This window comes from Mesocricetus auratus, unplaced genomic scaffold, assembly GCF_017639785.1.
Source record: "Mesocricetus auratus isolate SY011 unplaced genomic scaffold, BCM_Maur_2.0 Super-Scaffold_100028, whole genome shotgun sequence".
In the NCBI taxonomy this organism is placed as follows: domain Eukaryota; kingdom Metazoa; phylum Chordata; class Mammalia; order Rodentia; family Cricetidae; genus Mesocricetus; species Mesocricetus auratus.
In genome coordinates this window covers 1212558-1228139 of record NW_024429209.1, presented here as the reverse complement: position 1 = coordinate 1228139, position 15582 = coordinate 1212558, and the positions used below count along the sequence as shown (strand labels likewise).

The 15582-nt window shown below is 39.5% G+C and overlaps 1 protein-coding gene across 2 annotated transcripts in view; it reads right to left on the bottom strand.

Annotated features, from left to right (window-relative positions):
* Positions 1–15582, bottom strand: part of Raly (RALY heterogeneous nuclear ribonucleoprotein) — a 73660-nt gene that overhangs the window by 24318 nt on the left and 33760 nt on the right. The gene's annotated exons all lie outside the window — the stretch shown is intronic.

Here is a 15582-nt window from a genome sequence, read left to right as displayed (position 1 = left end):
GACAGTACATCAGGAAGACCTTGTTGCCACCAAAGAGTATGAGAGCCAGCATTTATTCCTGTGTGACAAGCCACAGTGCTCTGAAGGAAGCACACACTAAAGTGCTCTTCAGAGTCTAACCCTGAATCCAACCCCAGGGCAGAGCACCCTGTTCTCAACGCTGATTTCTGTTTCTCTCGTTAGTTTTCTCTCACCAAGCAGCACAGAACTTATCTACTATTCTCCATTCACTTAGCACACTGCTAGACATAGCAGAGGTGCTAAGAATGTGCACAGACACAGATTATTTGGAAGTTCCTCATACAATAATATTCAATAAGCCCTCGTTGCCTTAGCATAGCCTCTCATCTTAGAAACCACTCAGTTCATTGTCTGACCTCAGAAACCTTCCTATTTCTTGTTCATTTTACCAAATTAGGAAGAAAAAAATTGCTTGGGTACAAAAAAGTATAAAGTATGTGATAACTAAGAAGTACATCAGGTAGCCAGACAGAATGCCTAGGGAGACATAAATCCTTTCCTAAAGCACAGTTCTCAAGGCAAGGACTCTCTCCTCAGCCTTACCAGCACTGTAACATCAAAATAGAATTTACTAATTTTAGTGTTGAGAAGACTTAAATAATATCTAAGGTATTACTGTTTTTTATATTAATAACAGTACCTTAAGGAGGGCAAGGATATGGGTGATTATTTTAACAACTAATACGAATACCTTGCTGCTGTGGTATCAGGCATGGGCTGTAGGTCTGATATGCTGGCTAAAGTCCATCTGAGGAGACCATTATCAAAATGATGTCTCGGTGTCATCTCTTCCTAGCCTGACTTCATCCTAATACAACAGCAAACACCATCTATTTTATCTCAGCATCCTCAATGCCTGTCAAGAGGACTATCTGCGAAACTGAGCTAAAAACCATGCACCATCACCTCTACTTCTCCCCTTTCCCCAATCCTACTTTTTAAGAAACAAAGAAGCAGGGGAGAGAAAATGAGACATCTTTGCAAACGTTTAAGCAAGCCACATCAGCCTTTAGGAATCACTTCTTGTAATACAAATAATTACTGCTTATCATATGGTGTTAGAACACAGTCCAAAAATTGAGGTGTGGGGATTCTGAATGCTTGTAAGAAAACAAGACAAGAATCTTGTGACCTCAGTTTCTTCAAAAACATGGAATTGTTCTTGGAATGTGCTTTCATGCCCCTCCCAGTATAGCAGATAGGAGTGAGTTCACTTTAAGATTATTCATTACAGATAGCTATTGCTATTTGTTTATATACCTCTAAGGGAAAATGTATGTGGTTTATCCTAGTAATTATATACCTTCCTTGGGTGACTCTTCTTTTTAATAGAGTATAAATTGTTGGATACTCCAAACCAAGTTGGCTATTGCATGAGACTTTAGGTCACTTCATTTTTAGTCCCTGCTCTTCCAGGTTCATGCTGCCCACTAGAGTGGTAAACATCAAGGTGTAGGGAGAGATCTTACATACCTGTAGCGCTGACCACCCCCCAAAGTGCTTTGTTAAATAATTAACGTCTCAGCTTTACAACTTTTTTTATTTTAACCATGAAGCCATCTCTCCAGCCCTGGCTTTATAACTCTTGAAGGAATTATATCAACAGTCTCAATGTCCTTTGTGGGAGTAGAGGCTTTTATTTTTCCTTTTTGAGGCAGGACTATGTTACCTAGGCTTGAACTTGTGAGCCGAAATGATCCTAAAACCTGAGCCTTCTAAGCAGTTCAAACCATAGGTGTGCTCCATCATGCTCATACCTCGAAGCCCTTTTAAGACAATGACCTGGATACAAAATGAGCTTTCTCAGGTATCAAGGTTTAGGATGCTAGGTAAGTAACTTAACCTCTCAGTGCCTTAAGTTTGTTGTTTTTACTGCATGTTAATTTATTAAGAGTGGGAAAGAGGCACATATGTACACATAGGTCAAAGGACAACTTGCAGAAGTTGGTTCTCTCCTTCTACCATGTGCTGAGGATTGAACTCAGATCAAACTTGACAAACTAAGCCATCCTATCAGTCCAGTTTTCTTATTTGTAAAATGGAAATATTATAGGATCTTTCTCATATATGTCACTGGGAGAATTTAATAAAATATTAGAAAAATTAATCATTGGGGGAATTCTCTAAATAAGAACTGTTTTCAGTAAAAATTACTGTTTTTCCCATTTACTAGATGGTTCCAATATCACAGTATTAGTACTGGCTCGTGTTAAGAGAGCCTGCGCATCTATAAAGCAGGACTGTGCATCTATAAATCTCAAATGTGGTGATGGAAGCTGAAGACAAAGGAATTTTCCAAGTACAAATCCCTTAATGTGACTGATAGTCCTGATGAAGCTCTTCAAGGAAAAGCCTTTGTTTCCTCTCATGCAGATCCTTGAGATTCTGAAATCCTTCTCAAACTTCAGCTGCAGTATCTGCCGCACTTCTGTATTTATACATCTGTCTCCCTTTACTAAATTCTAAATGCTAAAAAAAGAGACTACTACATTAATCACTGCAATTCTGGCCTCCAACACTACTACCATGAAACCAGCATGTGTTTGCTAAAATTTATACCAACAAATAAGTGTAAGAATCTTCCCAAAGCTGGGCATGGTGGTACATGTCTTTAATCCCAGCATTCATATATCGGCTAGCTCAAGAGTCTGGTCTACACAGTGAGTTTCAAGCCAGCCAGGGCTACAAAGTGAGACCCTGTCATTTCATTTTAGAATATTACCCAAGTTCCTGTTACAATAAATGATTCCTCACAGTTCCTGACAGGGAAATTCTTTAATGTCAAATATATAGCTGTAGTTATTAAGATGTGCCCAAGTCCTTTACCCTTCAGTAGGAAAGAGAGAGAGTCAAGACAGTGAAGAGAGAAAACAAAGTTGGAGCAAAAGCATAAGCTGAGTTCATTACATTATTTTGAGCAAAGGAAAAAGAGAAGTTGAGTATTCAGACCAGACTTCTGGATCCGAGCTTTCTGTGGTAGGAAGATGCACAAAGTCTTCACCAAGTGGAAAGTAGCAAAAGTCAGAAAACACCCATCTATCAGCAACTAACTAAGAGAGGGACACCCAGCCCTCCCTCTCTGTATTACCCAGTGATATTCAATATACTGCATGGTGTCCCACCATGCAGAAACAAATACAAAGCATTGTTTTAAAAAGGCATGAACTTCATTCCTCAGATTAATGGTTTTTAAATTACTAACCACTTCTTGGACATTAATCACACATCAAGATCATACTAAGCAACTGTGAGATAACAGTAAACCTATAAATGATCACCCCTTTCCCCACCTTAATGGCCTATGACAAGGGAAATAATAACGTCAATGTTACTGGACTCTTTTGAACATAAGATAGGTTTTGGAGCTGGAGACCTGGCTCAGTAGTTGAGACTATTGACTTCTCTTCCAAAGGACCCAAGTTCAATTCCCAGCATCCATACAGTAGCTCACAATTACCTATAACTTCAGTTCTAGAAAGCCCTACAACCTCACACAGACATATGTGCAGGGAAACCAATAAAAATAAATTTAAATTTAAAGAAAAAAGGGGGGCTTTTAAGAGCTCTTCTTTGGAGAGAAAATACAAGGGAGGTTTTGGTTTGGTTTGAAACAGGGTTTCTCTGTGTAGCCCTGAAAGTCATTTTGTAGACCAGACTGGTCTCACACTAAGAGATTCACCTGCCTCTGCCTTTCAAATTCTGGGATTAAAGGTGTATGCCTCCATGACCGGCTAAGGAAGTTTGTTTGTTTGTTTGTTTGTTTACTAACTAGATCCAACCTAGACGGCTTAGAAATCTATAAAGACAATCCCCACCAATTGCCAAAACAACTTCTCCCAGGGGCTGGATAAAAATCCAAAAGCACAGATGGGCATAGTGGTGTATACATACCTTTAGTCCCTGCATTTGGTAGGCATATGCAGGTGGATCTCTGTGAGTTTGGGCCAGCCTAGTCTATACACAGAGCTCCAGGATAGTCAGAGTTGGTGGAACCCCAAGATCCCTGGGATACAATCTAAACTTACAGGAAGAACTGAATGTGCCCAAGTTCTTCACCCTGCAGCTTAGTAGAGCAAAAGAGGAGGCAAGACAATGATGTAAGAAAACAGCCTGTGAGTTAGATTCACCTTTGCAGACACAAAGCTAATTATCTGACCAAGACTCTCTGTTCCTTCAAATGTTTGGAAACATTTGACAGCCATTAAATCTGTTGTTTACTTATTTTCCTGCTCACTGGAACAAACAAATCAAAACAGAAAACGTGATGCTCAGACAATGTGCTCTGATTAGTGACTATAGAAATGCCTATAATTTCAGGATCTGCTGGTTAGAAAATGAAGGATAATGCAATACAAATACTGTTGTGGTCCAGGAGTTGCCCCCTCCCCCAGCTTTATATAAATAGTGGGTTTAAAAGCTCAATTGCAAACCTTACCCACCTGATCCTGAAAATAAAGGGGCAAGATGAGATCAGTTCTGTAGTGATTCTTCAATGGAAATTAATGCCCTTTAACAATCTAGTGACCATTCCTCAGAAAAGGGCCTAATATTAAGAAGCATTAACACTCCATCTCATCTACTTCTGGTCAGTTTCTTCAACCACTCTAAACCTTTCTCCCCCAATTTGTTGCTGTATTGCAGCCCCCTCTCCAGCAGACACCCCCTGATAAACCATAGGTCATACCTGACAGAAAACCAGGTAGTTTGCCCACAGACCTTCTCGTTCCCCCAGTCTCATCCCTGGTGTTCCTTCTCCATTGCCTGTATCTTCTGTGGATCTTATAGACTTTCCCCTCCCTCCCTCCACTTGTTGCTTCTTCCCAAACCCAACTCCAGCAGGCAGCCCTGGCTAACCCAAAGGCCACTCCTCCCAGGGCAACAAGTAAGCTGAGGGCAAACCTCTCCAAAGGCTCCTAAGATCCAATTCCCCCAGTCTCATCCCCACCTCTGTAGCAGGAAACTTGCTGTGGTCTTCTGAGCATGTTCCCAAAGGATCACAAAAAACCTCCTCCACCCTTCCTTCCCCTAACTCATCCCAGTATCCCATCTTCCAATACCAGCAGGCATTCCCTGTGAACACACCAGCAGAACATGCCAGGAAAACAGGCAACAGCCATTATACTCTCCAAAAATTCAAAGAATCAGAAACCAAGGAACAAAACAACCACCTAACAAAGACAAATTGAGCAATCAGCCCCAGACCTATAATCATCCCAACCCCAGATACTGAGACACCAACATAAAAACACAATCAGTGGGGACTAGAGAGATGGCTCAGTGGTTATGAACACTGGCCGCTCTTCCAGAGGACCCAGGTTCAATTCCCAGCTCCCACCTATCTGTAACTCCAGCTCCAGGGGATCTGACACCTTCATACAAACATACATGCTGACAAAACATCAATGCACCTAAAACAAAAACACAATAACATGCAGGGAAATAAAGTCTCTGCTAGAGCCAAGCTATCCTACCACAGCAGGCCCTGAATAGTCCAACATAGCTGAAGAAGAGAAAAAGACCTTAAAACAGCCTTTATGAATATGGCAGAGCTTCTTAAAGAGGAAATTAATAAATTCCTTAAAGAAACCCAAGAAAGCGGTGTAAGAAAATAAATAAAATTGTCCAAGACCTGAAATTGGGAATAGAATCAATATAGAAAACCTAAATTGAGGGCCTAGAGAGATGGCGCGGTGCTTAAGAGCACTGCTGCTCTTCCAGAGGACCCAGGTTCAATTCTCAGCACCCACATGGCAGCTTACAACTGTCTGTAACTCCAGTTCCAAGGAATCTAATACACTCAAACAGGCAAAAATAAAAATATTAAAAAAAAAAGAAAACCCAAATTAAGAGAATTCTGGAAATGACAAGTTTAGGAATTTGAACAAGAACTACAGAGGCAAGCTTCACCAACAGAATACAAGAGATGGAAGAGAGAATCTCAGGCGTTAAAGATATGATAGAGGAAATAGATGTATCAGTCAAAGATAATATCAACTCTAAAAACCCTAACACAAAACATCCAGGAAATCTGAGACACAACGAAAAGACCAAAACTACAAACAATAGGTATAGAGAAAGGAGAAGAAATCCAGCTCAAAGGTCCAACCTAAGAAGGATATGCCTAAGGTACAACAAGCAAGCAGAACACCAAATAGATTAGAATGGAAAAGAAAGTCCCTTTAGTACATAATAATCAAAACACTAAACATACAGAACTAAGAGTATTAAAACCTATAGGAAAAAAGACCAAGCAACATATAAAGGCATTACACCTATTAGAATTACACCTGACTTCTCAACACAGAAGATAAAAGCCAGTAGGGCCTGAAGAGATTTCCTACAAATTGTAAGAGACCACAGACACCAGCACAGACTACTGTACCCAGAATAACCTTCAATAACCATAGATGGAGAAAACAATAATATTCATGAAAAAGTAAAATTTAAACAATATCTATCTATAAATCCAACCCTATAGAAGGAAAACTCCAACCTAAGGAGATTAACTACACCCATGAAAGTATAGCAAATAATCTCACCAGCGAAATCAAAAGGGAAGCACACAATACACACAATACACAAAAACAACAAAATAACAGGACTCAATAATCATTGATACCTTATAATATTGATGGTCTCAATTCCCTAATAAAAAGACACAGACTGACACAATAGACGTGAAAAACTGGATCCATTCTTCTGCTGCATCCAAGAAACACACTTCAACATCAAGGGTAGACATCACCTCAGAGTAAAGGGTTGGAAACAGGTATTTCAAGTAAATGGATCTAACAAGCAAATTGGTGTAGCCATTTTAGTATCTAACAAAATAGACTTCAAACAAAACTAATCAAAAGAGATGGGGAAGGACACCATATACTCAAAAGAAAAAACCACCAAAATGTTATTTCAATTCTTAACATCTATGCCCAAACACAAAGGGCACCCAAGTTTGTACAAAAAACACTACTACACCTTAAATCACATATTGAACTTCACGTACTGACAGTAGGAGACTTCAATACCTTACTTCCACCAAGAGAACGGCCATCCAGACAAAAACTAAAGAGAAATAATGGACCTAACAGATATTTACAGAACATTTCACCCAAACACAAAAGAATATACCTTCTTCTCTGCACTTCATGGAACTTTCCCCAAAACTGTCCACATACTTGAACACACAAAGGAAGTTTCAACAGATACAAGAAAATTAGAGTAACTCCCTGCTTCCTATCAGGCCACCACAGATTAAAGCTAGGTATCAACAGAAACAACAGCAAGCTTACAAACTCATGGAAACTGAACAACTCTCTACTGAATGAAAAGTGGATCAAGGAAAAAAAAAACAGAAACGAAGAAATGAGAATGAATAAGTAGTATACCTAAATTTATGAGACATGGTGAAAGTAGGAACGTTTACTGTAAGTGCCTGCATAAAAAAAGTAGAGATACCTCATACCACAAACTTAAGAGCACACTTAAAAGCTCTAGAACAAAAAGTAAGCCACCCAAAAGGAGCAGACCTCAAGAAATAATCAAACTGAGATGAAATCAATAAAATAGAAACGAGACTGCAAAAAATATATAAATGAAACATGGCATCTTTTTTTTTTTTAAGAAAAATCAACAATAGACAAATACTTATCCAAACTAACTAAAAGCCAGGGACAGATTATTCAGATTAACAAAATCAAAGCACTCGGGAGGCAGAGACATGGCGGATCTGTGTGAGTTCGAGGCCGGGCTGGACCGACAGCCTCCAAAACAATACAGAGAAACCCTGTCTCGTAAAACAACAACAACAACAACAACAACAACAACAACAACAACAAAAAACCCCTATACTACTGCCAGGTGTTGGTGGCACACACCTTTAATCCCAGCACTCGGGAGGCAGAGGCAGGCGGATCTCTTTGAGTTCGAGGCTAGCCTGGTCTACAGAATGAGGTTCCAGGACAAGTAAGGCTAGAAAAACCCTATCACAAACAAACAAACAAACAAATGAAAGCACCTCAGGACCAGATGTTTTAGGGCAGAATTCTACAAGACTATGAAAGAAAAAGCTAATGTCAATACTCCTCGACTTATTCCACAAAATAAAAACAGAAGGAACACTGTTGAAAGAGTAACATCACATGATCATCATTAGATACAGAAAAGGCCTTTGACAAAATCCAACAGCTGGTCATGATAAACATCCTGAAGAGATTAGGGATATAAGGGACATACCTAAATATAATAAAGGCAATTTACAGCAAGTCTGTAGCCAACATCAAATTAAATAGAGAAACACAAAGCAATTCAACTAAAATCAGGAACAAGACAAGGCTGATCACTCTCTCCATTATCTATTCAATATAGCATTCAAAGTTCTAGCTAGCGCAGTAAGACAACTGAAGGAGAATTAGGGGCTACAAATTGGACAGGAAGCAGTCAAAGTTTTACTATTTGCAGATGGTATGATTGTATACGTAAGCAATCCTAAAAGTTCTACCAGGAAACTCCTACAGCTGATAAACACTTTCAACAAAATGACTGGAAACAAGATTCAGAAAAAAAAAATCCTCTATACAAATGACAAATGGACTTGACTGAGAAAGAAATCAGGAAGATAGTACCTTTCACAATAGTCTCAAATAGTATGAAATACCTTGGGGTAACTCTAACCAATCAAGTGAAAAGACTTGTAGAATAAAAATTTCCAAGTTTTGAAGAAAGAAACTGAAGATATCAGAGGATGGAAAGATCTCCCATGCTCTAAGATCAGTAGGATTAACATAGCAAACATGGCCATCTACAGATTCAATGCAATCCCCATCAAAATTCCAACACAATTTTCTTTGGACCTTGAAAGGACAATTCTCAATTTCATATGGAAAAACAAAAAACCCAGGATATTTAAAACAATCAAAGAACTGTTGGACATTCCACCGTTCCTGATTTCAAGTTGTACTACAAAACTAAACAGACAAGTTGATCTACGGAATCAAACTGAAGACCTAGACATAAATCCATACACATGAACACCTGATTTTTGATAAAGAAGCCATTAAGGAAACAATAACCAATCTACAATCCATAGACCCAGAGGTTAGGCAAAAAGAGGATCTCCTGGGAGGGGAAAATAGAATAAATTTTATAGGTGGACTGGGATGGAGGGTGGGGAATTAGGGAGAGGGGAGAGATGGAGTAGAGGGAGGAAGTGTAGGGAAGAGATGGAATTGGGGTGCATTTGTAGGGTGGTGTGGAAACCTAGTGCAGCAGAAACTTCCTGAAATCTATGAAGGTAATCCTACTGAGGAATCCTAGTAATGGTGCATATGGAGTCTCAACTAGCCATCTCTTGTAGCCAGGCAAGACTTCAGTGGCTGGACTCGGTTGAATTCAATTGAGTTGTTGGTTAAGAAGGCCCATGGAAATCCTCAAACAATTCAAACTGTTGTTCTCAGCAAATGGACAGCAAGATCCCATTGCCAAGAACACCACCCACACAACTCACTGAACATGGAGAAGCTGAGCTGGTGCCTACATGAAGCCTTCACCACCACATTCTACTGTTTGGTGTAGGAAGGTACTCTGCAGGCTACTGAAAGGAAACATGGACACCAACACAGCTACAAAACCTGACCTACAATCTGTCCTGCCTGCAAAATATACTAAAGCAATGGTGGCACAGTCAGCCAATGTCTGAAGGAACTCATACCTGACACTGCCTAGCTAACCAAAAACTAGAGACTAGATAGCCCAGAGACCTAGGGTAAAACCAAACACTATGGCTCTTTAAAAAGAAAAAAATAATAAAATGATTCCTAATGATATTCTGCTATACTCAAAGATCAGTGCCTTGTCCAACCATCATCAGAGAGACCTCCTCTGGTAGCAGATGGGAACAAATGCAGAGACCCACAGCCAGGGGAGGGGAGTCTAAATTGGAGGTCCATCAAATTCCTCCGTCAGAGCTCAGGGAATCCTGCAGAAGAGGAGGTGGAAAGATTTTAAGAGCCAGAGGGGATGGAGAACATCAGAGAACAAGGCCCTCTACTAAATCAACTAGGCAAAGTGCACATAAACTCAGAGAGTGAAGCAGCAAGCATAGGGCCGACATGGGTCTACACCAGGTCCTCTACATATATATTATAGTTATTAGCTTAGTATTTTATGGAATACCTGACTGCTGAGAACAAGTGTGTTTCTGACTCCTCTTCCTGCTCTTGATACTCTTTTCCTCCTGTTGGGTGGCCATATCTGACAATAAGATAGTTTTTACATCATCTTATTTTATTGTGTCACATTTGGTTGTTATCTCTTAGAAGTCTGTTCTTTTCTAAGGAGAAACAGAAAGGGAGTGGATCTGGAGGAGAGGGAAGAAAGATGGACAGGAACTGGGAAGAGCAGAGGAGGGAAATTATAATCAGGGTATACTGTATGAGAAAAAGAATATATTTTCAAAAAAACAATAAATAATACACATTTAAAGCACTGAAACAGAGGCAGAAAGATCAAGGCCAACCTTGAGTGAGACCCTGTCTCACAAACAAAATAAAAGACCATAAGGAGTTGGAGATGTCTCAGCAGTACTAACATGTACTGCTCTTCCAGAAGACTTCTGGCCTTGACAGCCCCACACACACACATGCACAATGCTGCTGCACAAGGGTACACACAAAATTAAAAACAAGTTGAATAAATCTTTGGGAAGAAAACCCACTGAGATAGGAACAATACTGAGTTTCTAATATTTCTTCCGTAGGGTGCTAACACAAAGCAGCTATATTAAGTACATGTTTTCCTCATATGACACAGAAAGAAACAGACCCAGAGAGGTTTAATAACTTCCTCAGAGTCACATGACTAGAAAGTGATGAACACTATGTTTCAAGTCTGTAACCATTTATTTCCCAAATCTTATTTCTGTTTGGGCTCTGCCATTAAGATTATTAAATGGTCACTAACCTTCCCTAGGCTTCCATAAATGTCAAGCAGAAATAGAAATCCTTGCATTATATTATTTCCCTCAGAGCAGCTCAATAGCTCAAAGGTAAAACCAGGTACAAAAGTCAGGATATTAGGAAATTTCTAATATGACATAAATACATATTGCTATCTTTTCTTTTTTCCTAAAACTTTATGGCACTCTTGCAGGGATTCCAAGTCATGTGCCCCTTAATACTTACTAAAATTTGACAGCATTTTAGATAATCAAGAACCATCAGTTTCTCTCAGTATTGATTATTCTTTAGGCTGCTATGCAGTCATAGTAAGCAGCCAATCTAATTCTTCAAGGTTGGGAATAAGAAATGGGAGAGTGGATGGGAGCCTGGTAGGAGACCTATAGCTAAAACGATCTAAATAAAGTAGACATCACAGGGGTTGTGGGACCAGACTCATTAACTTCATCTTGAGACATGCCTGGGAAATAGGTTCAAAGGATCATTCAGGATAGCAGATTCCAGTAGCTCTTACACTGAGGTCAGTGTAGGAAAAATATGTGGGACTAGGAGAAGGGAAAGGATTGGGAGTAGAAGGCTAGAGATGGGAAATAGAGTTAGCTAATTTTGTTTTGTTCTGAGATAGAGAATAGCTTAGGAGGAGCCTAGTTTTAAAAATTAAAAAAAAAAAAGAAGAAAAAGAAAAAAAAACAGCAGTAACTAGATATAGAGCTCTCAATGTATCTTCTAGCTTTGTCTGAGATCATACCCTCGTGGTCTAAACTGCTGAGAGATGGCCATCTGTTCTCCCATGCTTTTACCAACTAAAACCAAAAGCATTCTTGAATCTAGGCCCTAGTAGAACAGTGAAGCTGTCTAAGTCTGTGTTCTTAATGAAGGAACTATATCTAATCTCAGGACTGGGTCACAGAACCCAGTTGCGCTGGGCCTGTAGCCTTAATATTCCATATATGCTTCTCTAGTGAACAAATTCCTCGTTGGTAGTAATCATTCGTTTTTCTTTTGTCTGTCATTCTTTCTGTGAAATGTGTCCATGTAGGTGTGAATGAATGTATGTATGCAAATTGTTGTACACAGGTGAGTGTGGCAACCAGAAGTCAATCTCATTCTTCAGAAGCTACCCATCTTGTTTGCCTTTTTCAAACAGGGCATCTCCACTTCCCTAGCATTGGGATTATAAGCACAAGCCACCACATTCAGTTTTTATTTATTTATTTACTAACTTACTTTTTGAGGCAGTTTCACTATGTGGCCTTGAGTGACTTGGAGCTGTTATGTAGACCTGGCTGGCCTTAACCTAACAGAGACCTGCCTACCTCTGCCCACAATTAAAGCCATGAGCCACCATGACCAGCAAGCTTTTTTTTTTTTAATGGGGGGGCGTTGCTTTTTGAGACAGGGTTTCTCAATTCCCTGTCCTAGAATTGCTCTGTAGATCAGGCTGGCCTCAACCAGCGAGCTAATTTTTTAAACTCTGGTTTAGGGGATTGAACTTGGGGTCCTCATGCTTACATGGCAAGCAAGCACTTTACCAACTGACCCCATCCCCTCAGTCCATGTGGTAGTTTTTCTAATCTCTAAAATGGTAAAGGTACATGACTCCCTTCTTCTACCCTCCCCCTTCCCCAACCCCATGCTTACTTTGTCACAGAATCTTGGCACACAAAATGTGTATTGTGTTTTAAGAGCTGGAGAGATGGCTCAGTGGCTAAAAACACTTATCTCCACCCCCACCCCACCCCCCAGATCTGGGTTCAGTTTCCAGCACACACATGGCAGCTCCCAACTGCCTGTTAATTCTATGCCCTCTTCTGGTCTCCTCAAGCACCATGAAGGCAAAATGCCCAATGCCCATATACATAAATAAAAATATTATGTTTCAATAACTGACATTCTGATTCTAAAAATTCAAAATGGGTTCAAGGGAAATATTCTTTGCCCAAAGTTAGTCTATGTGACTGTAATTTCACCATTAAAGTGCTTGGTGATCTTAAGAGCAAGCTCCAGTCACTCTTTGGACCATCTGTAAATGAGCTCTCCCTTATGATCTCAGAATGTCCTTCTAGGGTTGAAGACATGTGAGATTTAAACTCATGAAGTCCCAGGGACGCTGTGCTTTTCAAACCATCTATATATTCCATTACAGGAGGCACAACCAACACCCACAGCCCTCAATACCACCAAGCACATAGGACTCTGCTGTCAACAGCATCACAGACTGTCAGTTTACTTAATTCCTTCTGAAGAACTGCCAAGAATAAATTGAAGGTGAGCAGCAGAGCATTTTAATGAGTCCAGAGCCTAATGAATCTTTTCCTCCTGTGTCAATTAGAATTTCAAAGCTAGGATCTCCAAGGACCAATTTATTAGGAACAGAGAGAAAGCCTTTTGTTCATCGGCTCTCGCTTCCTGAGCTCCCTGCCCTGCCCTTGGTATCTGCTACATTACAGTCCTGGTTACTCATGTATGACGAATGGTATGACAGAACCTGACCTGAGGGGCTTTTTTATTGCCCAAGTCCTCTGGGCCATGAAACTAAGAAAGAAAATGAGACCCAGCATTTCTAAGGATAAGGGTGGTTAGAGAAAGATGGACTTTTCTGCCATCTCCTGGAGTCTTCAAAGAGCTAACAAAAACAGATCAGCTCACCTTAGCCTTTACTCAAGCAAGTTTTAAACATTATGATATTTATGGAAGTATTTTGAACTCTCATACTAATCTGTAAGGTTTATCTGTCACAATGACAAATCATCTAAAAGGACAGATTTATTTTTGTCTACGGTTTCAGTCCATGGCTAACTAGCTCCATTGCTATGGGCCTATAACCAATGAGTTTGCTCACCTCATGGCAACTAGTAATAAGTGAAGACAGAGGGGCCAGATTTATCCTTCAAACTCATGTCTTAATTGACCTACATCTTCCAACCAGGCCTACTTCCTAAAAGCCCATTTAGTATGAATCTACGGATAGTTTCAACCCATTGATGAAGTCATCACCTTTATGGTCTAAGCACTTCAACAGTGCCATTAGCTAGAAAACCAAGCCATCAAGTCACTGGGGAAGCAGAGAATGACCCACCACCATACCTTCATATCTAAAAACTATCAGAATCTTAAAAGCCGTTATAAACAGTACTATTATTATTAGATATAAAAACTGATGCTCTTAAGAGAGAAAGAATTAACCTAGGAACATAATTAGTAAACAAGCATATAGAAATCAGAACCTTTATTTGTATAATTATGAAGAAAGGTTCTATCAAACTATAATAACCTTGTTGAGACACCTGAAATGATGTCCAGAATAGCAGAGGTGGCCTCCCATCAGCCTCAGCAACATTTGGACACTTGCCAATTCACTGTCTTTTATACAAGTACATGGGAAAATGTGCAACTGTTTATATTGTGGAATATTCCTTTGCACTGTGTGAAGATATCTCACTGTAACTGGTTTAATAAAAATTTAAATGGCCAATAGTTAGGAAAAACTTTCGGGGCAGAGAGAACACTGGGAAGAAGGGTGGAGTTGGGAGGAGTCACCAGCCAGACATGGAGGAAGCAGGAAAGCAACATGGGCAGAGTAAAGGTAATAAAGCCACAAGGCAGGAAGTAAATTAATGGAAATAGGCCAATGTAAGTTATAAGATTAGATAGGAACCCCCTACCGCAAATCCTGTCTTCAAAATCTTTAGTTGATTTGTGGAGTATTTCTAGTCATGGATCTAACAGTCCCCATGTACCTAGATAATCATTTCTCATCCTGTTCTCTCCAAGTGGCACACTGCCAGTTGGATTACTACTGTTCAATCATCAGAAATGTTTTGATGTGAGCAGACATAATCACATTAGGTTTTCCAAATGGCTTTGAGGCTGAATTTTAGGGCTCTGATGGGAAAAGCAGAAGACCTCAAATTTACATTGCAAAAAGGGGGAAGGGGACCAGAGCAACAATTGTACAGCAGATACATGCAGAATCCTAACTTCTACAAGACTTCGCTCCATGTGTTTAGATGTAATATTATATATGTATTTATGTGTGTGTGTGTGTGTGTATATATATATATAATTGCTTTCTTTTTAAAAGTTTTTCCAGCTTAGACATTTTCTTCAGTGGTGTAGCCACACTCTATGTTGCCTGTATTCTCAAATATGCTCCTGTAGTAAGCCTACTCTGATTTGACAATGGGGTTGGAGTAGGAAAACTACTTAAGAAGAGGAAGGAGATCAGTGATAGGACATGAATATATGATTATATACATGCATGAAAATGTCATAAAATTCAATGTTATGCAAAACTCAATGTTATATATAGTATATGCTAGTAAAGAATTTTTTTTAAAAATTGACTGTTGAATTAACTGTAGATTCACATGCTCAAAGCACTGAGTATATAAAGACTCCCATCTAATACTAGCTAGTAATTAACTAGGGAAAAGGGAGAAGCTATTTTACAATGTAGTATTCAGTCTTAATCTGTTTGTGGGTGGCTTATATAAGAAAATTCCCTTTTACTCTAAGTTTACTGAGAGGTTTTATTATGACTGGTTATATTCTGTCATCAACATGGTATTATATTGATTTTCAGGTGCTGTTGGGGAAGTCTTATGTC